The sequence below is a fragment of the Halyomorpha halys genome, unplaced genomic scaffold (assembly GCF_000696795.3).
Source record: "Halyomorpha halys isolate HHAL.00 unplaced genomic scaffold, Hhal_1.1 Scaffold4.1, whole genome shotgun sequence".
NCBI classification, from domain to species: Eukaryota; Metazoa; Arthropoda; class Insecta; order Hemiptera; family Pentatomidae; genus Halyomorpha; species Halyomorpha halys.
Genome location: NW_027116287.1, coordinates 904,528 through 910,929, shown reverse-complemented (window position 1 = coordinate 910,929; position 6,402 = coordinate 904,528).

The window sequence follows — 6,402 nt, the reverse complement described above, 5'->3', positions numbered from 1 at the left end:
ATGGTAATAGAATAATATATTTTTATTCATTTGGGATTTTTGAAATATTTCCCTAGAGCATTGTAAATTTTTAAAACATTTAAAAAAAAATTAAAATCTGTACTGCTACAACCCATGAAGGGTTATGGGTGCAGTACTTTGTAAGGTAGTACTGTTACAATACCAACGGTTGAGCAAGGAGGTGATTTAGTCAGAATCACGCTCGACCGCTAGATTTTTACCTAATTAAGGTTAATTCTCCAGGTGAATTACGGCTACTGTGTAACAGAAAGCAATTTTCTGCCGAGTCGGATTCGAACCCGGGTCCTTGGAGTTAGTAGTATCGTGCCTTACCACGGCACTACACCTTTTAAACATTTTATATTTATTAAACGAAATAAGATTAAAATCAGATGAATTTGTGTATATATGTAATAGAAGCGGCATTTATAAGGAAAGTTAATCGTTAAAGATAAAAAAAAAATGAATGATACTTAATCAACACAGAGGTATAAACAAGTGTCTTTGAAATCTGAAATATATTTCAGGGGTTTTCCATTAAAAGTTATTATGTCCACCTTCGGAAAACTATTATCAAAACATTAAGATCACAGCATATCATGTAGATAAGTTTAATTTTTATTTAAAACATCGATTTTTAACAATTGGATAGATGAAAATTTAAATTTTGAAATATAATGAATATGTTTTAGCTTTAGAATTCTTTCATGTCAAAAAAAGCTTTGCTTTTGAGAAGTGGATTTAATACCTTTTGATAGAAAACTCTTTAGTTTAAATGCACGATATATACTAATATTTCTTCATTCTGATCTTTTCATCTACAGAAAATGCATATTTTCTAAAAAAAAAACATTTTTGTCTAGAAAAAATAAATCAGAATATTATAATAAGTTCTATAAATTCTCGCCAAAATATTTCACAATTTCGGCGGAAAATCAATTATATCATAAAATTTACAAAATACGCTTTTTAGCGCTTCTCAAACGAGTTAAAACTTGTACATGTATGTAAAATAACCCAATTTTTTTTTTACCTCTAAAACCGTGAGAATCATTTAAACTTGAATTCTGTAAACAGTTTCGAAGCTACAGCTGATTCCGCGAGTTTAACAATAGCCTGTATAATTAATCTGAAGGTACGCTGACGAATACTAATGACAGACTGCTGTTAACACATCGGCATGTCCACAGGCGTTCGTTCCGTCAAGGTAACCCTGTCTGTGAGCTATCTTTAATAAAACTATTTTAAAAAAAAATTTTCCAAAGTTATTCCAACTGACAAGTTTATAGAAATGAAAGACTTGCATTGGCCATAAACTTCTTTTTCCCCCGACGGAGTTGTAGTTCATGAAGAATCTAACAACAGGATGGCATAGTCACACAGTGGACCAACCTGCTGATTTAACTGAACAAGAGATCAAAACCCAATAATCTTTTTTTATTTATTTATTGATACTTACAACTGTATAAAAAATACAACAAATAAATTTGATCATAATGACATAATGATAATGATATGGTACAGCATGTAGAGAAACTACCCAGTAGTAGAACTCTAAAAACATTTTACAATATAAGGTCACGAGGTCATCTTCTTTTCAGGCGCTTCGGAGGATTGCCAGGAATGGAAGAAGAACCAAGGTTAGAAACTAGTGGGTTTGGGAGTTTATACTGAAAGGAATGATATCGGGTTCGGGCTAGATCGGTTACATAAGGAACATTTAGGTCTTTATGAATGGTTTTATTAGTAACAAAATAAGGAGCATTGAGGATTGTACGAAGGATTTTGGATTGTAAGGATTGGATACGAGAGGAATTCGAAGGTTCTATCCGTATGTCCAAATGTGCCTTATTATTGTCATGTAGATCAGTCTTTTGTAATGAGTTGGAAGTTTAGACCGTTAATAATCTTAAAAATAAGAAACGAATTTAGATAATTCAAGTTAATATTTATAAATGTAGTATTAGTCTTGGTAGTCTTCGTTCTTAATAATGTTCCAGGAAGTAAATACTGTCATTAAACCCAAATGAAGTCCAAAATTTTAAACTTGTCCTAAATATATCCCTCCCATTTAGCCAATTCTGGCTTACGCGATGGCTACCCTAAAGTTTACCAACCTGTTTTAGCTAAAGTGGGAAGGTCGGATCCATTCCGCGGGGCCGCCACAAGATAAATGGCAACCCGCCAAGATTCGAACCGCGACACCGCTTTGAACTCGAAGATGCTAAGGTGATGCCTCTACGCTTTTCGCCACCATGATCTTTGTATCTTATATTTGTCGGTTTTTTACGCTATGGATGTAAATCCTTCCATTACAGTACTGATTTTGGTACTTATTCGATTTTTGATCAATATCCCAGGTGTTTGAAAAACTAAAAACCACCGCTTCTGGACCTCTTTAGATTCAATTGTCATTGGAAAAAGTTAAGGAAAATCCCCATCTGTGCATTCACTCTGACTTGATTAAATTTAAACATAAAAAATTATGTTATATTGCTCATTATTTTTGTTCAAATATTAATATCTAAGTTTTGGCTTAAGCTTTAATATTACCTTTAGATGACTAAATAAATGTATCACATGCAAATTTAAACTTTAGAATATTGGGGTGTTGTAGAATGTATGATTTGTGCATAATGAATAGAAAAGGACCAATGCCACTCCCCTGAGGAACTCCAATGGGTTTTTTTTTGTACTTTAAAGGAAGTTTTTTAGTGTTAAAACAATTGTATCATTTAAAACATGGAACCTGAAGCTGATTCCATGAGAGTAACAATAGCCTGTATAATTCAGGAACAGCGACGAATACTAACAACAGACTGCTGTTAGCACACCACCATTCTACAGAAGGTCGAACCGTCAAGGTAACAAATTTTTGATTATTCTCGGAGTATGTTGATAAATATATTAGTAAGCTATTCATCAATAACTAAGGTATGACTAAATAAATTAATAACACATGTAGGTTACTATTTGGTTAAATTGCTAGAGTAAACATAAATAAATGGTGCTGGGAACTAGGATTTTTCCGAAGTGGGCATGTTTTATTTTACCACTCCTTCGTGTAAATAATATTTGGCAGTATTGTAACAATATTTTAGGTTATAAATTTGGAAATAAACATCATGACATTAACTCAATTTTGGTCAAAATAACCAATAAATAAATGAAAATGTTTCCTACCATAATAAAAATAATCGTTCGAATTTGCCGCTCTTCTAATTCTGCCTCTCGAGGTATGTGGCTAGGTAATACCAAACTATATCAAAGGTGTTTTTCTCATCCAGGAAACTTCACCGAGCGATATTTCTTGCTCTTGAAAGCATCTGAAATGCAATCACATGAATGCACATGAAATGCAAGTAGCCCTAAACAAGTTAGGTATAATAGTTTACTCAAAGCGAAGGTGTTAAAATCTTTTTCAGAATGAGGAATCCACAAATTCATTAATATTAGATTTTATAGATTTTTAAAAAATGGTGATTTTCTTTAAGTAAAAAAATTAATCTTTAAGAAAAACTACTATTAAAACTAAGTGATGCGTTTGGGAAAGAAGTGCTGTGATCTCTTAGAGTCCTGCTTTGCCTTCCACATGAGAGCGGCAAAGCTTGGTTCACAGTTCCCAAATAACGGATTAAATTATCTCCCCCGTCTGAGTCCACGAATTATGAACAATATGAGATTTTACTGTATTAATTGAAATATTTTATTGTTTAATATAAAAGGATATTACAAAGATTTGCTATTTATCACATATCTGAACTAGGAGTGAACGTATCGATCAAGGCTGGTGTAATACATTTAGCAGGAGGGGTCCCTGCGGTGGGCGGAGCGGGCTTCGGCAAGTTTGGATTTATTTCGAAGGGTCGTAGTGGCATTAGAAAGGACAAAAATCTCCGAGCCAACCGACCGTGATATATAGATAGGATCAAGTGGGGGCTAATGTAAAAGATGAAACTTCACGTGTCACGGTGTGTGCCTCTCTTGAGGCAACTTTAAAAGAACAGTTCCCGAAACTTAGAAACGATTCGATACTCAGTAAATCTCCAGGGTGGCGCCGAACCGCTTCCTCCTCCAGCCCCCGCCACAACTCCAGACTCCAGCTTCTCAACCCTGCGGCCCGTTAATTATGATTTAGACTGCCATCGACCTCCTGCAAGAAGAAGAGTTGGAGGAGGAGAGGATCCCGATCTCTCGCTTATTAAGAAATGTGACTTGAAAACTTTCTTAAGGGTTAGAAATCTCCTAATGACTGACTGTTATATTTTATGCTCCTCGAGGTGGAACGCTAAATCTTAAATTCTCCTAAGTGTTCTGGAACGAACAACTATTTTAGACCTAACTTCGAACATCTGTACAGGAAAATGTCCGAAGGGCGGAGTCCTTAGTCCCAATTATCGATAGCATGAAAGACCAACTATCTATTCTATAAATATATTCTGTGTTAGATTTCTAATAAATTTGGTAAATTTAATAGTAGATTTGGACAAGTTAAACTGTTAAAATTCGGATTGACAAAGGCGTTTTCCTCATCCAAAAACCCCGGGTAATATTTCTTCCTCTCAAGAGCATCTGAAATGGAATCAGCATCCCTTAATAACATAGGTTTAATAGTTTATACTAATTTAGTCCAAAACGCTGAATGAACAGAATTTAAGTTTCAATTTAGTCCGTCCCTTCCTTTTTCAAGTTACAGATGTAAGAAAAAGGTATTACATAAAATTGGTATTTATGAAAATCAATCAGCGATATCATCTAGGCAGTTTTATTATGCGTAATAGTTTACACTAATTTAAAAACAAAATTATTACAGCTTAATAAAATGATATTTCTGTAGATGGAACAAAAAGAATCAATGTCTAATACTTTAAATTCGAAGATAGATTTCAACAAGTAAAACAAAATATTATCTAAAAAAAAAAAAATCTCACATTTGCATATTTCGTATGGCATTATGGTAGATCTAGCTGGAAAAAAAAAATATTTTTGCCGTTTTTTAAGCTGCTGATTTAAAAAAAAAATTCATCTAGAAATCATGAACCACTGGTTCTTTATATACAACATTAATTTTGTATTAGCATACCAATGAAGTTTACTTTTTTGCAGAAGTAAGTAAAAAAAGTAGATGGAATTTGCTAAAGTTGATGATTATACTAATCCACAACGTTTGACACGTACGTGTCAAAGAAAATACGTTTGCGCATTTTAAGCGAATGAGTTGGATGGAATTTCCCAAAATTGATACTATGCCCGATTTACGTTAATCCAAACTTTCCTCATCATAAGCCAAATCAAACCATTTTTTTCGAAAAACAGAGGAAGCAAGGAAAATTAATTTTCGCATTCGTAAACGAAAGAAGTAGTTGGTATCTAATAAAATTGATAGTGGATAATTTTTTACAATACTTTCCGAATACCCTCCAAATTCTTAAGAAACGAAAGGTCTACTTGTAAAAATACGTTTGAGTATGTGCAGGCTAAGTTAAGGGTGGATATGAGACCATCAAGGTAATCTATATAATATGCAGGTATATTATAAGTTATGACCGAACTCACATTTGACTATAATCGACAGACAGAAGTGGAGTCTCGTTCTACGAAAATTCGTTTCATAATGTACATTATATAAAATGCGAGGGAAAACCTCTGCAATTTCGGGAAATCTTCGGTAATGAGGAAGCAAAAACCTTATTTCTATAAATTAAAATTAAACTTTCATCTTATTGAATGGTGCAGGAAATGCAATGCAGTAAACATAAAAATTTTATATTTTTATTATTTTGTTCGAGACTGGTAGTATTATTAATAATAACAAAAATTATTCAAATATTAGCCAACGTTTCGTCCGATCCGATCACAATCAAGTACAATCTTAATTTTAGTAATACAGCGTCACATTCATAAATAAAACTACTCAGATTATTATGCCTGCCAAAGACAATTTAACACAGTTAAAATAAACTTGTATTTGTCACTACAACATTTAATAATATTTTCCTTTCTTCAGGACACGTACTTTTGTAGTTCCTAACAATTTGTGTAGTTCCTACCTAAATTAAGGTCACAATAGCCTGCAAAGTTTTATAAATCAATGTGAGACTGTAATACTAAACTTAAGATTGTCCTTGATGATAGCCGATCGGCCGAAACGTTAGTCATTTAATATTATTTAATAAAAAATGTTGAGACTATCTAAATAATGTTTGTTATTATTAATAAAAATATACACCAGCCTTATTATACTTTTAAGAAGTGACTTTAGGTAGCCTGAATTATGAAATTGTTTCAATAAACAAATCCTGAACACTGCTAAGTCTTCGTGCTGTTAAATCCATTATCTTTTTTAGATCATTTTAGCATAGATTCCGTTAATCCCTTTAAGAATACGATTTGTGTGTTCAA